The sequence below is a fragment of the Capsicum annuum genome, unplaced genomic scaffold (genome assembly GCF_002878395.1).
Source record: "Capsicum annuum cultivar UCD-10X-F1 unplaced genomic scaffold, UCD10Xv1.1 ctg1491, whole genome shotgun sequence".
Lineage (NCBI taxonomy): Eukaryota > Viridiplantae > Streptophyta > Magnoliopsida > Solanales > Solanaceae > Capsicum > Capsicum annuum.
In genome coordinates, this window is record NW_025820326.1 from 286,994 (window position 1) to 310,646 (window position 23,653).

General features: G+C 27.3%; 1 protein-coding gene across 1 annotated transcript in view; it reads left to right on the top strand.

Annotated features, from left to right (window-relative positions):
- Window positions 1-23,653, top strand: part of LOC124890294 (secreted RxLR effector protein 161-like) — a 115,732-nt gene that overhangs the window by 70,359 nt on the left and 21,720 nt on the right. The gene's annotated exons all lie outside the window — the stretch shown is intronic.

A 23,653-nucleotide genomic window follows, 5' to 3' on the forward strand; every position in this document is an offset into this window, starting at 1 on the left:
ACTATTTATCAAAGTTTAAGGGTATATTTGTACCTAAAGTATGATGGAGGGTATATTTGTACCTAAAGTATGATGGAGGGTATATTTGTACCTAAAGTATGATGGAGGGTATATTTGTACCATTTATCAAAGTTCAGGGGTATATATGTATCTTTTATTAATGACAAGGGTATATTTGTACCTAAAGTAAGACGGAGGGTATATTTGTATCATTTATCAAAGTTTAGGGTATATTCGTACCTTTTTCGTACAATGTATGTTGTTGTTATTTTCTTTATATAGAAAAATTTTTGGAAAAAAGTTCACTTTTAAGATCCAATAAAATTTTGTATTTTTCTGGAAATCGAATTCTAAAATAGATTACTTTTTAAGTATTTAATCACAGAGTTATGGTTTTCTACCCATTTATTTTTGGAAGATTAGATTATGACCCATTTTCACCGTAAAAGTTTCATAAGGTGTTTTATATTGATAGCTCCATTTAACTGATATTCATTGCATGATTATGGTTTTGCATGTATACCTAGTATTAGATAACTTTCAAGGGTCAGTTTGATTTGAAAAGAGTTAGCTCGGAATAATTTATTTCGAGATTAGTTATTTCATCATGTATATGAGATAACTTATTTCATCACTATGGTGTAAATGGTGAGATAAATAATTTCAGTACTAACTAATACCACACACCAAACATGAAATAAAATAGTCTTTCATTTTATTTCAAAACTATTTATCTCTTATACCTCACATCAAACAATTCCTTAGAGAAAAATATATGTTTCCCTTTTCGCCTTTTCTCTTTCTTTGTCACACACATATCCCATGAAATTTTAGCTATTTTTAATGTGTTTTTAGTCATATATGACTAAAGAACTAGGAAATACTTTATCTCATAAATTGAATAAACAAAAAGTAAATATGTTTATATATATATATATATATATGTTATAAAATAAAGAGAGAGAAGAGAGAGTAATTCTTATTTTTCTAGAGGGATGAATTACAATGAAGCAAAACCCCTTTATTTATAAAGGAAAACTAACCTTGAGGTTTTTAACTTTTCCATAAATAGACATACACAATATATGGTAAAGTAGGTATTCACTATATATGGTAAAGTAGACATTCACTATATATGGTATATTTATAACACTCCCCCTTGAATGTCTAGTTGATAGATAATGTGTCTCGTTAAAACCTTACTAGAAAAAAATCTAGTGGGAGAAAAAATCTAGTGAAGGAAAAAGAGTACACATCTCTAACAATACGCATATAGGCTGCCTCATTAAAAACCTTACAAGGAAAACCCAGTGGGACAAAACCTCATAAGGGAAAAGGAGTACAACGCGTATTAACTCCTTCTAAAGAGAACATCCTTGAACCTTCGAATTCCGATCTTGTGCACCATCTTCTTGAAAGTTGCAATTGAAGGAGACTTAGTGAATTAATCAGCCACACTGTCACTTGAACGAATCTGTTGCATGTTAATATCAACATTCTTTTCGTAGCTCATGTGTATAGAAAAGCTTTGATAAAGTGTGCTTCGTTCTATCTCCTTTGATGAATCCTCCATTAAGATGTGCTATGCATGATACATTATCTCTGTATAAAATTGTGGGTAGATTGTCATATTTCATACCATATTTTTATCAAATGAGATGTATCATGGACCTCAATCATACACATTCTTCGGCTTGCTTCATGAATAGCTATTATCTTAGCATGATTCGATGAAGTGGCTATGATAGACTACTTTGTATATCTCCAAGATATTGCAGTACCACCACATATAAACACATAGCCTATTTGAGACCGAGTTTTATCTAGGTCAGATAAGTACCCAAAATTAGCATGACCAATAAGATCGGGACTGCAAACTTGCTAACAAATTAACTAAAAAATGTTATATCAGGCCTTGTAGTATTTGCAAGATACGTTAGTGCATCAATTGCACTAAGATATGGTACTTCATAACCAAGGAGTTCCTCATTATTTACTTGAGGTTGGAATATATCCTTATTCAATTTTTACATGTTTCTCATTTAAGCAAATACTCTATTGCTTTTGAAAACTCTCCAAGAGTTTTAATGATACTCAAATCATCAAATTATATCTTATGAGGAGAGAGAAGAGAGAGTAATTCTTAGTTCTCTTGAGGGTGAATTACAATGAAGCAAAACCCCTTTATTTATAAAGAAAAAACAACCTTGGGGTTTGCAACTTTTCCATAAATAAACACACACAATATATGGTAAAGTAGGTATAAACTATATATGGTAAAGTAGAAATTCACTATATATGGTATATTTATAACACTCCACCTTGAATGTCTAATTGATAGATAATGTGCCTCGTTAAAACCTTACTAGAAAAAACCCAGTGGGAAAAAAAATCTAGTGAAGGAGAAAGAGTACACATCTCTAACAATACGCATATAGGCTTCATCATTAAAAACCTTACAAGGAAAACCCAGTGGGACAAAACCTCATAAGGAAAAAAGAGTACAATGCATATTAACTCCCCCTAATGAGAACATCCTTAAACCTTTACATTCCAATCTTGTGCACCATCTTATTGAAAGTTGCAATTGAAGGAGACTTAGTGAATAAATCAGCCACACTGTCACTTGAACGAATCTGTTGCATGTTAATATCACCATTCTTTTTGTAGCTCATGTGTATAAAAAAGCTTTGATGAAATGTGCTTCGTTCTATCTCTTTTGATGAATCCTCAATAAGATGTGCTATGCATGATGCATTATCTCCATATAAAATTATGGGTAGATTGTCATATTTCACACCATATTTTTCTCGAATGAGATGTATGGTGGACCTCAACCATACATATTCTCGGCTTGCTTAATGAATAGCTATTATCTTAGCGTGATTCAATGAAGTGGCTACGATAGATTGCTTTGTATATCTCCAAGATATTGCAGTACCACCACATATGAACACATAGTCTATTTGAGACCGAGTTTTATGTTGGTCAGATAAGTACCTAAAATTAGCATGACCAATAAGATCGGAACTACAAACTTGCTAAAAAATTAACTACAAAAAAGGCTATATCAGGCCTTATAATATTTGCAAGATACGTTAGTGTATCAATTTCACTAAGATATGGTACTTCATAACCAAGGAGTTCCTCATTCTTTTCTTGAGGTTAGAATAGATCCTTATTCAATTTTTGCATGTTTCTCATTTAAGCAAATACTCTATTTCTTTTGAAAACTCTCCAAGAGTTTCAATGATACTCAAATCATCAAATTATATCTTATGAGGATAGTAAAAAGTTTCCCAGAAACTTTATATGCTTCAGGCATTTTGAATCCTTTAGGGATTTTCATATGGATATTTGTCAAGTAACAATATCCAACATGTCAAGTGTGACATCTTCAAGTGTCTGGATTGCAAATCAAATAAGTTTTATCCTTACCAAAATGTATCCTTTCAGGTCACTTGATAAATATTTCTATGTCAGCATGCTTAAATAAACGTAGAATTCGGATCCTCGTAATCTTTTATAATATTGTTCCAATGTTATATCAAAGATATTATCGATGATATATCATTTTGTATCGTTTCACAATGTGACATAACATTTTGAGATCTCATAACTTCATTATTTCAGGTACCTGAACCTCTTATAGGTTTCATGAAGTGTTATGCCGTAGGCTCTTCAAGAGCACATTGCCTTCTTATTATGATTATTTGCTCCTTATCCTTTTCAAGGATTATTTCATTTGGAACCGATTAGTCTACCATGCTTCATGCATGCGTAGATTTTGTCCTTTAGAAACACAAAATAAGAGCCCTTGCACTTAATATGAGATGCTTTCGGCATTTGATGAATTATCTTTTGGATGAGGATCTGGTGATAATTCCTAACATATTTTACTGAGCTTATAATCTCCCCCTTATGTTAGGAAAACTAACATACATCCTCTACTTCTTTAATTAGATGGAATAATTAATTCCCGACCTTGAACCAATGGAGAGGGAAGAAATAATCATAATTTATTGGTCTAATGCATACAAGTGCTATTGCAATATATCATATTTTAGACCAATACATAAAGTTTTGTTCTCATTAACAATGGTTTAGATATTTATTGAAGCATTCAATGCTAAACCATCATCATCAAGATGAATTATCTTGATTACATAATCTAAAAGTCATGCTTAACTCAATTTTATTGAGTAAGCAACATTATGAATGTCAAACTGCAGGTTGACAATAAATGTACATGTGATCATCTTATTAATGCATCATTTTAACATATCACATGATAGATGAACAGGCCCTTATTCACCTTTTATAATTTTCAGATTTGAAGGTATCCAATCCCAATATTAGTTGATCCAACCAATTTATCATGAGAACAAACGACATAAATAATTCTTGAAGAATCTTCTAGTTCTTCAATACATGCACATCTTCGAGATGTCACAATCGTTCATATCAATTTATGACTTTTATTCTAGTAAATTCTAAGTTTACTATGACATGTACTTTTTTTAGTAAATTTCATATTTACTATTACATATATAAATTTCAGATTTACTACTTCAGAAGTAGATTTCAAAATTATTCAACCTCTTTCGGAGGTGAGTTGTGATACAATCACAATTAAGTGCACGTTTGTATTAATAAGTTTCTCATTCCCCAGAAATGAAATATAATCGTGCCTTAAGCCTATCAAATTATGATAGCTTATAACCTCTTTTAAGATTTTGCTACTTCAGAAGCAAATCGAGGTATACATATGATGTAGAGAATTTTTTTTCTCTAGCATATCTTATAATCATATAAGCATGTGAAAATATCATCAAAATATCATCACTTTTGATGATCATTATCATATTGACCCTCCACGCGTATATTCATACATTCAATCACTTATCTTCTTTCAGACATATTATGCACTGCTACCACATACACCTCAAGAATGAAGTAAGTTGTCATATTTCAGACTTATCATATATTGCTACCACATTCACTTCATGGAATGAAGCATATTCAATGGGTCGAATTTCATGAATTTTCATCAAACACCCATTATTTTGCCTTATCCATCACAATATCATCAATATGGTGTATTGAGATTCAAACTCAATATTTGATCTATACAAAGGCGTCTTAGGCATGAATCGATGAGACTTGAACCCAACATATTATCATCCTTTTTGATAATATTATTCTTGAGGAATAAATTTAAAATATAAATGGTTCCAAACCAATTATTTTTCCTTAAATCCAATAATAATTATATTAGTAGTAGCAAAAGAAAAATAACATAAAGAATTACTAACCTTGAAATCTTCAGATTTATAATCTCACCTTGTTTGGCACAGTCTCGTGCTGATAACGTGTTATAAAATAATAAAGAACAAAGAAGAAGAGTAGAGAGAGAAAAGAGATCAATTCTTATTTCTCTTGAGCGATGAATTACAATGAAGCAAAACCCCTTTATTTATAAGGGAAAACTAACCTTAAGGTTTGTAACTTTTTCATAAATAGACATACACAATATATGGTAACTAGGTATTCACTCTAGATGGTAAAGTAGGTATCACTATATATGGTATATTTATAACAATATATGTATTATACTAGTATATAAGTGACAATGAAGCTGTTGAAGCAGGCAGCTTATGGACGACATGCCTACTTCAGCTGCTTCAATAGTGATTTTACTATATCATCCCTAATTAATTATTATAAGTCATTTACGTATTAAAAATAATAACATTTAATTAAAAAATAAAATAGATATTTATGACATATTTGCTTCAATTGCTTCAACCGTGATTTTACTATATCATCTCTAATTAATTATTATAAGTCATTTATGTATTAAAAAATTAATATTATGTAATTAAAAAAATAAAATGGATATTTATGACATGTCTGCTTGAGCTTCTTCAACTGTGATTTTACTCTATCATCCCTAAATAATTAGTATAAGTCATTTACGTATTAAAAAAATAATAATATTTAATTAAATAAGTACAATAGATATTTATGTCATGCTTGCTTCAGCTGCTTCAACCGTGATTTTACTATATCATCCTTAATTAATTATTATAAGTCATTTACGTATTAGAAAATTAATAATATTTAATTAAAAAGGTACAATAGACATTTATGACATGTCTGCTTCAGCTGCTTCAATCATGATTTTATTATATCATCCTTAATTAATTATTATAAGTCATTTAAGTATTAAAAAATTATTAATATTTAATTAAAAAAGTATAATAGTCATTTATAACATGTCTGCTTCAACTGCTTCAATCGTGATTTTATTATATCACCCCTACTTAATTATTATAGATCATCTAAGCATTAGAAAGTGGATAATATTTCATAAAAAAAGAGGTAAAATATATACAAAATTATAAGTTAATGCTTGATGTTTTAAATTAACTTGACAACTTATGTAGGGCACACTTAAAAGAAATTTTACATGTATTTTTTATAGTAATTTTACTATATCACTTCTAATTAGTTAACCATTGATTTTTTAAGTTAACTTGATGACTTATATGGGGTCTACTTAAATTTTTTTCATAAGTACGTTTTATAGTCATTTTATTATATCACTTCTAGATAGTTATTATAAGACATTTAAGTATTAGATTATAAATAATATTTAACAACAAGGATAAAATAGATAAAAAAATTATAAATTAAAAATGATTGAATGAAGTACTTTGCAATAGTAATATCTATGTCAAAAAGAAAGTATGAAAGTAGTACACCTATTGAGATCTAAATGATTAGATTCAAACAAAAAATTAAATACATTATTGCGAGCTAAGATCTAAATTAAAATATAAAGGAAATTAAATTTTAAGTTTTTTAACTACTTTTTTCATTTTGGTGGTCGGCATGCTTGTCAACCACTGTTTTCTTCGTCATTTTACTATCTCGTCATTAATTAATTATTATATGTTATTTACGTATTAGAAAAATAATAATATTTAATAAAAAAATAAAATAGACATTTATGGCATGTCTACTTCAGCTGCTTCTACCGTAATTTTCTATATCAGCTCTAATTAATTAGTATAAGTCATCTAAGTATTAAAAAATTAATAATATGTGATAGAAAATGGTAAAATAGACATAAAATGATAAATTAATTGTTAATGTTTTAATTTAACTTGATATTTTATATGAGGCCCACTTAAATTATTTTCACAAGTATTTTTTATAGCAATTTTGCTATATCACTTCTAATTAGTTAATATGAGTCATTTAAGATAGGTCTACTTTGCTACTTCAATCATGAAATTTGCTTGACTCTCAAAATTATATCAGTGCCACTTAAATTGAAATAGAAGAAAAAGTATTATAAATCAGAATAATTAAAAACTTATATATTTAAAACTATTTAATTTTTTACGTCACTCCATGCATAAATATATTGCCTTAACACTGTGAAAGATCTAAACTTTAGGTAGTAAAATTATCAGGAGAATATAAAATGCGATTAAATTTCTAAATACTGCGATTAAATTTCTAAATACACTCATATTATATACAAAATATATCAATATTTAATTATGATGATTTATTTCACTGATTTCATAATAATTTTAAAAATTTAATGTTAACATATTGGGCCCGTGCTCAACACGAGTCTATCGCCACTAGTACTAATAATAAAGGGCAATAAGCAGGCACGTCTTCGACATGCCTACTTGTGTTGTCTGCTTCAACTGCTTCAATCGTAGTTTTACTATATCATCTCTAATTAATTAGTATAAGTCATTTAAGTATTAAAAAATTAATAATTTTTAATAAAAAGGGAGCAATACACAGGCATGTCCTGCTTGTACTGCCTGCTTCAGCTGCTTCAATCATAATTTTACTATATCACCCCTAATTAATTAGTATAAGTCATTTAAGTATTAAAAAATTAATAATATTTAATAAAAAATATAAACTTACTTTTATTTACTACTAATAATAAAAGGCAATAAGCAGGCACATCTTGGACATTCCTGCTTGTGGTGCCTGCTTCAATTGTAATTTTACTATATCATTCCTAAATTAATTAGTATAAGTTATTTAAGTATTAAGAAATTAATAATATTTAATAAATAAGGTAAAATAGAAATAAAATAATAAATTAACTCTTGATGTTTTGTGCTGACTTTAATAAATAAGGTAAAATAGAAATAAAATAATAAATTAACTCTTGATGTTTTGTGTTACCTTCTTCAGCTACTTCAATCTTAATTTTACTATATCACTTCAATCTTAATTAATTAATTAATACCCCTAATTAATTATTATAAGTCATCTAAGTATTAAAAAGTTGATAATATTTAATAAAAAGAATAAATTAAATATAAAATGATAGATTAACTCTTAATGTCTTAAATTAGCTTGGTGTCTTACATGACACCTATTTAAATTTTTTTCACAGGTATTTTGATAGTAATTTTTTTTATATCACTTCTAATTAGTTGTTTTAAGTCATTTAAGATATGTTTACTTTGTTGTTTTAATCATAATTTTATTATATCACCCCTAATTAATTTTTATGGTCATCTAAGCATTAAAAAATTCATAATATTTTATACAAAAATAAAATAAACACAAAATGATATGTCAATATAAAATATTTAATAGTTAAGTTAGTGCCACAAAAATTATGATGTGACAGAGGAAAACATAAAGTAACATATCTATAATATATTAAAAGTGTGAAGACCCTTAAAAAATTGATTTGACTTTTTGCCATTTATTGAAAGTCTCCGCAATAAATAAAATTGTCTTTTTCAATTTTGTCTTAAATTATTATTAATATATAGAAAGAATTTTAAATTTATAAAATTCATTAAATTTGTTTTTCTTATACGAATTTTGCTAGGATTAGAATCTTTATTCTATATTTTATGACTCCTTACCATATATTTTAGGATTCCTTAATTATTAAGTCTACTCTTATACACAACCAAAACCAACTCAAACTAAACTTTCACTCAAACCAATTAAAATTTAATTTTTGAAAAGTTGTCCAAATATTAATATAATAAAACTTTTCCAAATATAGTATATTACATGTGATGCGTAAGTAGGATTTTTTTTCAAATAAAAAAAAACATTTTTAATATTTTAGGATTTCTTAATTATTAATTCTACTCTTATACAGAACCAAAACCAAATCAAACTAAACTTTCACGCAAACTAATTAAAATTTAAAAATAAATCAACATTATACATTATTTAGGTCTTTAATTAATTAAATTTCTTATTTTATGTAGGTAAGAAATCATAATATTTAACAATTTTAAATTGATTAGAATTTTACCTTATATAAAAAGAATATCCACAATTCTATAAATAATATTTTCAATCAAACTTTACAAGAAACATAAAGATTCAGTTTCTTTTACTTTTAGATTTCTTCTTATTTTGATTTTGATTCAAGTTATATTCTTGCGTTTATTATTTTTATTCTTTCTGTCTTCCTTTTTTCGTATAGCTAAGAGTTTTTAAGACATGTTACAACAACAACACAAACCCAGTGTATTTTCACAAAGTGGTGTCTGGAGAGGGTTAAATGTACGCACTCCATATTGCTACCTCCAAAATGTTAACTACTTGATTTTTTTAAAATTGCTAAGGCTTTTTATACTCATCGTTGTGTTATGAGATTTTCAAGTTACTTATTATTTTTCTCTTTATTTTCACAGGTTCCAAAACTAATTTCAAAAATGCTATATGTAGAGAAAATAGATTTATATATAAATTTTTCTACCCGTTGAAATCTTGATAATATTCATGATTAAAGAGCTAAATTTGATTGTGATTTGGGGTAAGTTTTTTAAATTTTTAGTACAATTCTGAAGTTTACAATAAATAAATTATTCTCTATTCTTGATAAATAATTGTTCATTGAGGTATCGTATGATTGAATCCACAAATTTGTTTGTAATTTGAGGTAAGTTTTCTAAAATTTCAGTATGTTCTTAAAATTTACAATAATAAATTTTTTCTTGATAGACAATTGCTAATTGAGAAATTTTTTGTTTTTTTGTGAAATATTGATAGTATCTTTAATTGAAAACATTCTGCCACAAGAAATTGATAAGTCATTCTAATACTTTGGGAAGTCTTGCTTAAAAGTTAATTATATGCAGCTATTTCAATTGTGAATCAATTATTTAATAATTGACTCTAATGTTTGTTTGTTTTTTTTAACAAATTATATCATTTAAATCGATATAATGTTACTTGATAATACTTTTACTCTTTCATATATAGTTTGATTGACGAGAGACATACGTGCAAAGCACGTACACTAAACTAGTATTTTTTAAAAATGAGAAGATACTTAAACTGGGACGGAAATTGTATTAATATCTTATTGAAAAATTATGCTAAAAGCATTATAAATCACATAATTAATAATTTAAAAAATATAAAAGATATAAAATATTCGATTGACTCTCAAAATTATATCAATGTCACTTAAACTAGAATAGAAGAAAAAGTATTATAAATTACAATAATTAAAAATTTAAAATATTTTAATAAAATAATTATCTAAATTATATTTATATCATAAAAATTGAGATAAAATAATAATAATATATATTGAATTCATGCTAGCACAAATCCTTTAACGCCTAGTTATATGATAAACAAATAAAAATGTACGAGAAAGTATTTAAATATTGATTCTATCTATCTTGAACTCGACCAAAAGGTCAAAGAGAAGAAATAAAATAAAAAGTGAAAGAGGTTCATTCTTTTTGGCAGGTGGATTATTTGATAGACCTAAAGTCGATGGTGGCAATGGCGGCTGGTCAAATAGTAATAATAGATCCAACAACATGACCACAATGTCACTAACTTCTACACCTGTTTTTTAATTTATGTGAGATTTTCTATTTTTTTAAAAATCAAATACTTCTTCTATTTAAACGATCCAGTTTCATTTGATATGAAATTTTTAAAAAAATATTAAATTTTATAATTTTAAATTAAATTTATATCAAATATATTAAAATATCTTTTAATTTTATGATAAAGTTAAAATTAAGGTATTCTCAAAAGAAATAAAAATAGATCATTCTTTTTTAAACGAATTAAAAGAAAAATAAGTCATTTTTTCTTAAACGGAGAGAGTAATTTAAATTTAATAATGAACTTGAGCATGAAATTTTTTAAAGCTTTTTCTTAAAATAAAATTTATATATTTAAAAAATACATAAAATATAATATAAGTTACAATAATTGAAAATTTAAAATATTTAAAAGATATATAAAAAAAATTACTATCAAAGATGGACTTATTTGAATCTCGAAATTCAAAAAATATGACCTAAATTGAGACAATGAAAATACTATTTTTCTAAGTAAATCCTTTTTTCAACTACAATTTTTTCTCTAATTAAATACATATTTAAATTTAAATATAAGTTAACTTTCAAATAATTTATTTTAATTTTGTGCAAATATTATATAAGTATATTTTTTTTTATGTTCAAGTGCCTACTCAATTCCCCCACGTTGGTTTGTGAAGAAAACAGTTCCAATTATTATCCACTTCCTCACTTTCCTTTCATTGTTTAAATAAAAACTACATATATTAAAAGGATCCATAATTATCTATTATGGTACTTTACGCATAGTCAATCTATAATGTCTATAATTTGAAAAAGATATGTTAAAGAAATAAAGAAAGTAAATTATTTTTTTTATCTCTAAATATTAATAAAATCTGCCAGTTAATATTTATATATTAAAGTTCTAAATACACATAATTACTAGTTAAAATTTATGAATGTAATTGCTAAAATTTAGACTAAAAAATTATATTTAATCAACAACAACAACAAAATACCCAGTGTATTAACACCTAGTAGGTTTGAGGAGGGTAGAGTGTACGCAAACCATACCACTACTTCAGATGAAGTAGAGAGCCTGTTTCCAATAGACGCCCGACTTAGAACCAATAACAGTATAGCAAACACGAAACATAAATGCATATAAACTTGTACAGCAAAAAAAAACTAACAACGCTAGCCACAAGATACTACTAAAAACTATATATCCAAAATAATAGACAACACTCCACCCACAAACAAAGAACTTCAGAAACAACTAAAGAATGCCCCCTTATTGTTACCAATGCACTCCCACCATCTACCCTAATTCGCACCATCCATACCTTCTTATCAAGGGTCATGTCCTCCGTAAGTTGTAACTGCCCCATATCATGCCTAATCACCTCCCTCAAATATTTTTTCCGCCTACCTCTACCCTGCCTAAAATCATCCATAGCCAGTGTCTCACACCTCCGCACTGGAGCATCAGAACCATTCCTCATTACATGTCCGAACCAACGTAACCTCACTTCTCGTATCTTGTCCTCCACCAAAGCCACTCCAACCTTCTCCTGAATAATCTCATTCCTCACCCTATCTTTTTTGGTATGACCACGCATCCATCACAACATCCTTATCACAAAGAGGTCGTTCGGGATAAGTTATCTCACACATGTAGTAGTATAACAATTCCAACACAATTTATCCTTGGGATAAAACAATAAAATGACAAAACTACCCCAAATCCTTTGATTATCATTTTTCAATATATATATATATATATATATATATATATATATATATATATATATATATATATATATATATGTATGTATGTATGTAATGTATGTATGTATGTATTTATGTATGTATGTATTACTTTACTACTATATATAAGAGAGACTGTGAGATTTTGATAGTCCTTACATCAATTTTTTTTTATCAATTTTATTCCTAATTTAAATTTTAATTACTCTACAAATTTTCATCCATTTTGATAAAACATTTATATGTGCTTATTAAATACTACAAAAGTGATGAGTCGTGGAAAAATGGTAGTAACACCATAAAAACTATTTATACAATCAAATTAAAAATTGATGCAAGGGTTAATTGTCTTTCTATTTTGTAGAAATATTTATTAATCTTACTTTAGATTTTCATTTTTCCTAACAAATTTAACTTGGATAAGTAATTAATACCTTGACATTCCCTTTCTAACTTACTACATGCTTAATTAATAAATAAAAATTATTTTTTATATATGCCTAAAAATGTTTGAAAATTTAATTTTTTAAAAAAGTATAATTTAACTCCCAAATACGATACTAAATAATGAGAAATGAGAGCAATTATTTTTCACATTTTTTACGATAATTTTTTTTTAACAAAAAATGGGATTATCAATATTTTATAGAATTTAGGACAAAATAAGTAATTTAATATGAAATATTAAAGTTTCAAACACGTTTAAGAAATATTAACGTAAATTTCTTAACATGTATTTTAAGGAAAAAAGAAACTACTAAAGTTAAAAAAAAAATAGTAACTTTTCAATTATTTTATATGGTTTAATATGAAGAAAAATAATTAAGCTAAATAAGTTGAAGATTATTTTTATAAACAAACTATTAATTCTTAAAAAGAATGTAATGCATATTATTTTTAGTGTCATAAATCAAACAATTACTAAAAAATAATATCAGAATAACTAAGCTCAATATAACTAATCTAGCATAACTTACTTTCCAACTGGACGACCCTAAGAAATTAGTTAATACAGGTATAAATTGACTATAAATGGTTTTGCCTTTTCAAACAGGCTAAGTTGTCAACACGTGCAAATGAGAAAATTTAAAAGTGATGGGCCACTAGGTAGAGATGGCCAATAACTAGTTTTGGATCTAGTTATTTTTTAGGCCAAAGGCATCGATAGACACCTAAATTTGTTTCCAAAATTCACTTAAACACCTAAATTAAGGTCTGTTTCTACTAGATCCCTAAACCTCACACATTTTATTCCAATTGGGCCTTTTTTACGTATGTAACACTGCGCGTGTAGTACCATCGTGGAAGGTGCGTGAGGAGCATTTTTTTTTACTAATTTACGAATAAAAAGATGTCAAGTGGCATTGAGGGCCCCAAAATTTTTTTAATAACAATTTTTTTTTTTAAACACTAAAGGCCCCAAAAAACTTTTTAATAAAACAAAAAGTATTAGAGGGCCCTAATTTTTTTTAATAAAACAGAATTTAAAACAAAAAAAGTCTCCCCACAAAACCCCCCACCCCATCCGATACCCCTGGCCTCATTTTTTTTTTTCTCCATTTCATCTTCTTCACCATTCTTCTTCTTCATTCTTTTTTTTTGCTAACATTAATTCTCATACCATTTTTTCTACTTTTTCTCCTTTCTTGTTTTTACTTTTGAATTCGATTTAAAATTTTTTTGTTGTTATTCTTATTCTTTTTCGCCATTAGAGTGCCGGAAAAAATGAAAGGTCGCCGGAAAAAATGAAAGTTTGCTACATTTGAATTGTTGGATTTTCAACATATTATTCATTGTTTCATATCCCCACCCCACTCTGCGTCTTCATCGTTTAATAGTACCCCACCCCGCCCCATTGTTGCTATTTTGTTGATATGAATATGGTGAAAACTAATTATCAAGTAAAGAAGAAAATTAAGATTTTTTCTTGAAATATGAATATGTTTTTGTTATGCTGTGTGTTAGTGTAAAATTTGAAAAATTATAAAATTATTTCATGGAGAAAAAAAGGAACATCGGAGGGGGGGGGGGGGGGGGGAGACGGGGGGGGGGGGGGGGGGGGAAGGGAAGCAAATGAATGCTGAGGGGTGGGGCTGGGGGTAGGTGGGGGAGTTTTATTTTCATCTTTTAATAAATTTTATAATTTCTGTTTAATAATTAGTTTTTTATTTTTATTTTTAAATACTTTGATAATTATTTTTAAAAATTTTAAAATTTCTTTAAAATAATAATTTTTTTACTTTTATTTTTTAAATAATTTTATAATTATTTTTTCATAATTTGGATCCTCAATGCCATTTTTTATTTTTATTTTGTAAAAAGTTTTATAATTTTTTTAATAATTAATTTTTTATTTTTAATTAATTTTAAATAGTTTATTTATTTTTAAAAAAATTATAATTTTTTTAAATAATCTTTTTTTTATTTTTTTAAATAATTTTATAATTATTTTTTCATAATTTATATCCTCAATTCCATTTTTTATTTTCATTTTTTAAAAAAATTTATAATATTTTTTACTAATTATTTTTTTAAAAAAATAATTTTTTAATAATTTATTTCATTTTTAAAAAAATTTATAATTTTTTTAAATAATTAATTTTTTATTTTTATTTTTTAAATAAATTTAGAATTATTTTTTAATAATTTCCTCAATGCCATTTTTGTATATTTTTTTAAAAAAATTATAATTAATTTTTAATAATTATTGGACCCACAATGCCATGTGTCAACTTTCAATTAGCTTGTTTTGCCACGTCATCGCGTGTGTGCAACACACACTTTGAGCTTTTTGCTGATAGAGAAAAAAAAAGCCCAATTGGAACAAAATGTGGAGGTTTTAGGGGCCTGATAGGAACAGGCCTTAGTTTAGATGTCTAAATAAATTTTGGCAACAAGTTTGAGAGCCTATCGATGTCTTTGACCTATTTTCTACTATTTTCAATCATTTGGACTAATGATCATTTCATATGAGCTTAAAATTTCATTTAATTCCATTAGGATGAAGCAAAATTATAGAATTAGATAAATATTAGTATCTTTTTTACATAATTAAATTTAACTTAAAAAAATTGAAAATACATGTTTTAACACTGCTAACATAAAGCATATCAATGTAATTTCAAATATACGAATATATAAAAATATATGTTTCTTTACTCTTGTATAGTATTTGTATTTGAAAATATACAGATACACGATCTTAGTTGATGTATATGAGATACATGATAGCCATAGTAATTTTTTGAAACCTATATTGCGACTTGTAATTATAGTCTAAAGATCTTATATTTTTGTGGTTTGCCCTTAGGATGAAGTGCACAAATACTTATTTTTAAAGTTGTCATTTAATTAATACTTGTCGTATAATTTTTCTTATATATAAGTTATGTATTTTTAGAAATAATTTAGATTGATGTGATTAAGGTTAAAGATTCGTGTATGAAGTGCATGCAAAAATTATCTCAGGCATGTAGACCCGAATTTGTTTTATCAATTTTTTTTTTTGGTTCTTTAGATTTCAATAATTTAGCATTCAAACCAAATCTAAATAAATAAGTTTGCAATATGATTTTCATGTATCATAAAGAATAATCATTAACTTGTTAAAAAAATAATAAATCTAACAAATTCATTGGGCAATTCTTTTTATTTATTTTAATGTATTTCAAGGTTTTAGTCATACATGACTAAAACAAATGTTAGAATTAGCCAAGGTTTTAGGTGTGTGCATTTGAAATTTTTTGTCGATGATTATAATTTTTAAATTTTAACACTCAAATCTAAATAATCTTAAATTTGAAACGTAAGTTTCATTTGTCATAACGAACAAACATCATGCATCAATCATCAAATTGTTAAATAACAACAAATCCAAAAGACTCATTTGATACCCATTTTTTTTCCATTTATGATTGCGCCCAAACATACATAGCTAAAACACATTAAAATTGACTGAAGTTTCAAACGCGTGGATTTGAAATTTTTTGCCAACAAATTAATAATTTTATTTTTTAAATTTCAACTCCCAAATCTACTTCAAATAAACTCAAATTTGAAATATAAGTTTCATGCATCATAACGAATAAATCCCAGTCATCAAACCTAAACACATGTTGTATCTCAAATACATATACATCTGCGTATCTCTATTTCATACTATGTTCATATCAGTGTGCATTTTTTTCATAGCATACAAGCATGAGTGTATGATAGATGAATTCGTAGGTATATAACGACCATATCGTAATTGTGGTGGTCCTCTCTTGACCACGAAAGAGGATCATTCTAACAATAAAGCTCAAATTATTCAAAAACTAGGAACGAACATTTAAGACTCATTTGGAACCTCCCAAACACTAATCGATAGTGCAAATCGATCATAAAACACATTTTGAACCTTTTGAAATTGTCAAAAATATTTTGCATTTTTTAGTCAAAATGTTTTCTGAGATCAACTTAAAACTTAAGAAAAAATTAAAATTTTGACCAAATGACCAAAGTACTCACGAAAGCCTCGAGAACCAAAACAAATCAAACCCACATCTAGGTCAAAATCATCCTCCAAATCTAGTGAAATCATTAAAATTATGATACGACTCATACCCTTGTTATACTGTTGTTTAGGACTTAAGTATTTTGTTAAAGTTTCGCCTAGTGTGAGAGTTGATAAAATCTCAAGGTAGGGTATTTTTGGATAAAATCTGATGTTGAGCACTTTAATGATGAATTATGATTTGTGATATAGTATTTGATGGGGTTTTGATGGTTAGTGGATAGTCGAGTGGCATAGGATCCCCAAGGAAGTTTTGAGACGATAAACGAGTTTGTAGAACTCTAGTTATAGATGTTGTGACGTTGGAATGACTTTGTGATGTCCAAAATTGAAGTTTATGTTGTGAAATGGGGGTACTTCAGTTTTTCCCGAGCTCACTAGTTAGTGAATGTTGTAGTTATTAGAATCGTTGCTGTAACAATCACTAAAACTGTCATAGAGGTGATAGGGAAGTGGCTCAAGCCGCTGTAGCGGTGCCATTACCGCTGCAACGGTCATCGAGCAGTTTTATTCTCTAAATCTGTTTTTTTGAGTTTATTTTACTAAAACTCAAAGGGTTAACGCTTAGAATTGTGAGAGGTCATTTTCAATTAAAATAGGATAGTGTTTTTCATTAAGGTAAGTTCATTACTACCTCTTATCAACGATTAATTCATTCGATTTGTAGAATCACTAGAATGTGGATTAATGGTATGATTCTTGCATTAAGGCCCTAAATCTTGAATTGGTGGGATGGATTTGTGGGTAGGGGTAAATTTACCTAACAATAATTTTAAATTGTTAATTAACACTTCCTAGCATAGAATTATTTTTCTTGAACGTAAATTTGGGTAAATTGATAGTTGAGAAATCTTTAGCTAAGGTTTTAGATTACGACAAGGGTAAAACTAGTGAGATTAAATTCTCAAGGCTTAGAATTGAAGATTAAGTGATCAATTAATCTTACGTTTGCTCATTTTAGATCGTGAACAATTCGAAGCATTGAGGAAGGACAAGACACTTGCAAACTAGATTGGATTTGGGTTCTTCGATTGAGGTAGATTATGATTGAATTGAAGTTAAGATTTGATTTAGTTGCTTGTGTTATTCTAAATTAGATAACTTGTTGATTGGTCTTCATACATGTTTGTGATTTATGATTATGATCTTGCCAATTCTTGAATGAATAAGCTCTTGAATATTTAACTTGAATAAAATACGTTATGATAGTAAAGTATACTTGTAAACTGGGTGCACTATATTATATCCTGAGAGATAGTAAAAATAGAATCATAAGTTGATATTGATTGAGGGATTGGGTACCGCGCTGGTATAGATATTGATATTGATATTGATATTGACATTGATATTGATACTGATATTAATATGATGGATTGGGTACCATGCTATTTCGGTACATAGCCCCTAGTGCTTACCCTGCAGGTCATGACTAGTTGAAAAAAATAAATCTCTTAGCATGTTTGTATAGATTAGTGCTGATATATGAGCTAGAATGGTATATTATGAAGACAATGAGACTAAAAAAATTACATATGTAAGAATGAGATGGACATAGATCTGTGTTGTGATGTGAATATTAAGATTGCTTAGTTCATGATTGTTATGAAAGTTGTTGGTGGTTTGCATGACTTGTATAATTGACATTATTTGTTGGATCAAATTAATTACTTGATTGAGTAAACTACTTGTTATGTATTGAATAATTTGACTGTTTGTTATTTAATTTATGTTGTATACTTATTTCTAAATTGAGTCCAATGATGATGCCAACCAGTGCAAAGTAGTTTACACTATACTACCCTATATTTTTCTTTTGTTGAGTGCAGATATTATTTTAGAGGCTCGAATGTGACCTCATCTATAGTGACATCAGTTGATTCCAATCCGAAGGTGAGTAGTACTTCATATTCAGGAAACCTTGAATCTTCATAATGGTTCAAGTCTTCATCTCACACATACTATTTATTTTGTTTTGGTTTTTGGATTATCATTAGATTGTTTTGTTTTAGACTTAGCATAGCTTTCGAGTCTTGGAGATTTTAATAGATAATATTTTCACAATTATCTTTAGTTTGGAGATATTTATTATTTTTGTTAAGTTATATAATTATCTGCCATAAATGGTTGAAATGGATGGCTAAGAACTTAAGTTAGATGATTTCCCTACTGGAGGGTTGATGTGAATGTTGCTCACGATCATTTTGATCGTAAAAAAGTTGGTAGCAGAGTTCTAGGTTCACCGATCTGTCAGTTAATATTTATATATTTAAGTTCTGATACATTTAATTACTAGTTAAAATTTATAAAATGTAATTACTAAAATTTAGACTAAAAAATTATATTTAATCACTAACTAAAATTTATAAATTGTAATTACTAAAACTTAACACTAAGGGGTCGTTTGGTGTGAGGTACTAAAGCATATAATTCTGAGATAAAATAATAGTCCCGAGATAAAAGTTTTGATGCATTGTTTGGTTGCCAGTATTCGTGATAACTTAATTTAGGACTAATAAATATTACCGGGATAAGTTATCCCACACATATGGTGGTATAACAATTTCAACACAATTTATCCTTGAGATAAAATAATAAAATTACAAAACTACCCCCAAATCCTTTGATTATCACTTTTCATTATATATATATATATATATATATATATTACTTTACTACTATATATAAGAGAGAATGAGAGATTTTGTAGTCCTTACATCAATTATTTTTATCAATTTTATTCTAATTTAAATTTTAATTACTCTACAATTTTTCTTCCATTTTGATAAATTTGAACAATTATATGAGCTTATTAAATGCTACAAAAGTGATGAGTCATGGGAAAATGAGAGTGACATTATAAAAACTATTTATACAATCAAGTTAAAAATTGATACAAGGGTTAATTGTCTTTCTATTTTGTAGAAATCTTTATTAATCTTACTTTAGATTTTCATTTTTCCTAACAAATTTATCATGGATAAGTAATTAATATCTTGACATTCCCTCTAACTTAGTACATGCTTAATTATTATATAAAAAATAATTTTTTATAGATAGCTAAGAATATTTGAACTTTTTTTTTAAAAGTACAATTTAACTCCAAAATACGATAATAAATAATGAAAAATGAGAGAAATTATCTTTTTATATTTTTTGATGATAAATTTTTTTAACAAATAATGGGATTATTAACATTTAATAGAATTTAGGAATAAATAAATAATTTAACATGAAATATTAAAGTTTCACACACGTTTAAGAAATATTAATGTAAATTTCTTGACATGTATTTTTAGGAAAAAAGAAACTACTAAAGTTAAAATAGATAGTAACCTTTTAATTTTTTTTGTGTGGTTTAATATGAAGGAAATAATTAAGCTAAATAAAGTAAAGGGTATTTTTGTAAACAAATATAAATTCTTAAAAAGAATGCAATCCATATTATTTTTAGTACCATAAACCTAACAACTACTAAAAAATAAAATTAAAATAACTAATTTCAAAACAACTAATACCAGTAGAATTAATTCCAGCATAACTTGTTCCAACCCTAAGAAATTAGTTAATACCGGTATAAATTGACTATAAATGGTTTTGCCTTTTCAAATAGGCTAAGTTGTCAACACGTGCAAATGAGATAATTTAAAATTTCTGGGCCACTAGATAGTGATGGTCAATAACTTGTTTTGGATCTAGCTATTTTCAATCATTTGGACTAATGATCATTGCATATAGGCTTAAAATTCCTTTGAATTCCATTAGGATGAAGCAAAATTATAGAATTAGACAAATATTAGTGTCTAATCTAAATAATTAAATTTAAGTTAAAAAATAGAAAATCATGTTTTAACAGTGCTAACATAAAGCATATCTATGTAATTTCAGATATACGGATATATAAAAAATATGTTTTTTTAATCTTGTATAAAATTTGTATTTGAAAATATATAGATATACGATGTCAGTTTATGTATTGAGATACACCATAGGCATAGTAATTTTTTGAAAACTATATTGCGACTTGTAATTATAGTCTAAAGTTCTTGTGTTTTTGTGGTTTGCCCATAGGATGAAGTGCACAAATAATTATTTTTGAAATTGTCATTTAATTAATATTTGTCGTACAATTGTTCTTATATATAAGTTATGTATTTTTAAAAATAATTTAGGCTGATGTGATTAAGGTTAAAGATTCGTGTATAAAGTGCATGCAAAAGTTATCTCAGGCATGTAGGTCTGAATTTGTTTTATCAATTTTTTTTTTAATTCTTTAGATTTCAATAATTTAGCATTCAACCCTAATCTAAATAAATAAGTTTGCAATATGATTTTCATGTATCATAAAGAATAATAATCAACTTGTCAAAATAATAATAAATCTAACAAATTCATTTAGCAATTCTTTTTATTTATTTTCATGTATTTCGAGGTTTTAGTCATACATGATGACTAAAACAAATGTTAGAATTGGCCAAGGTTTTAGGTGCGTGCATTTGAATTTTTTTGTCAATGGTTTTAATTTTTAAATTTTAACACTCAAATCTAAATAATATTATTTAAAACATAAGTTTCATTTATCATAACGAACAAACATCATGCATCAATCATCAAATTGTCAACTAACAACAAATCCAAAAGACTCATTTGATATCCCCCTTTTTTTTTCATTTATTATTGCGCCCAAACATACATAGCTAAAACACATATTAAAATTGACTGAAGTATCAAACGCATGGATTTGAATTTTTTTGCCAACAAAATAATAATTTTATTTTTTAAATTTCAACTCCCAAATCTACTTCAAATAAACTCAAAGTTGAAATATAAGTTCCATGCATCATAACGAATAAATCCCAATCATTAAACCTACACACATATTGTATCTCAGATACATATACATCTGCGTATCTCTATTTTATACTCTGTTCATATCAGTGTGTATCTGTTTCATAGCAAAATGTATCAGTGTATGATTGATGAGTTGGTATGTATATAACGATCATATCGTAATTGTGATGGTCCTCTCTTGATCGCAAAAAAGGATCATTCGAACAATATAACTCAAATTATTCAAAAACTAAGAACAAACATTCAAGACTCATTTGGAACCTCCCGAACACTAATCAATAGTGCAAATCGATCATAAAACACATTTCAAACCTGTTGAAATTGTCAAAAATATTTTGTATTATTTAGTCAAAATATTTTCTGAGATCAACTTAAAACTTAAGAAAAAATTAAAATTTCGACCAAATGACCAAAGTACTCCCGAAAGCCTCGAGAACCAAAGCAAATCAAACTCACATCTAGGTCAAAATCATCCTTCAGATCTAATAAAATCATCAAAATTATGATACGACCCATCCCCTTGTTATAGCATTGTTTAGGGCGTAAGTATCCTGTTAAAGTTTCTCCCAGTATTAGAGTTGATAAAATCTCAAGGTAGGGTATTTTTGGATAAAATCTGGTGTTAAGCACTTTAACGATGAATTATGATTTTTGATATAGTATTTTATGGGATTTTGATAGTTAGTGGATAATCGAGTGGCATATGATTCCCAAGAAAGTATTGAGACGATAAACGAGTTTGTAGAACTTTGGATATAGATGTTGTCACGTTGGGATGACTTTGTGATGTCCAAAATTGAAATTTATGTTGTGAAATAGGGGTAACTTCAGTTTTTCCCAAGCTCACTAGTTAGTGAATGTTGCAGTGATCAGAATCATTGCTATAACGGTCACTAAAACTGTCGTAGCGGTGGTGAGAAAGTGGCTCAAGCCGTTGTAGCGGTGTCGACACTGCTGCAACGATCATCGAGCAGTTTTATTTTCTAAATCTATTTTTTTGAGTTTATTTTACTAAAACTCAAAGGGTTAATGGTTAGAATGGCGAGAGGTGATTTTTAATTAAAATAAGGTAATGTTTTTCATTAAGGTAAGTTCTATCCCTCTTATCAACGATCAATTCATTCGATTTGTAGAATCACTAGAATGTGGATTAATGGTGTGATTTTTGCGTTAAGACCCTAAATTCTTGAATTGGTGGGAAGAATTTGTGGGTAGGTGTAAATTTACCTAACAATAATTCTAAATTGTTAATTAACACTGTCTAACATAGAATTATCCTTTTGAACGTAAGTTTGGGTAAATTGATGGTTGAGAAACACTAGGATTATGTTGTTAAATACAATAGGTTTCTCTGTAAACATGATGCGTGTGTGAATTCGTAAAGCCTATAGTTAGAATGTATTGAAAACTACAAGGTGGACATAACCCTAGCTTGCTATTTCTCTGAATTTGAATACTACTACACATATTTCATCTTGTTAAACTGAAACCATTAATTTGTGAGCTGAACCAAATCCCTCCAATTTATTTTACGAAAACAAATGATTAAAAATCAACTAATCTGCATACAACTTAATTAGCACCATATTCCCTGTGGGATTCGACCCCAACCTAGTTGGGGTCGAAT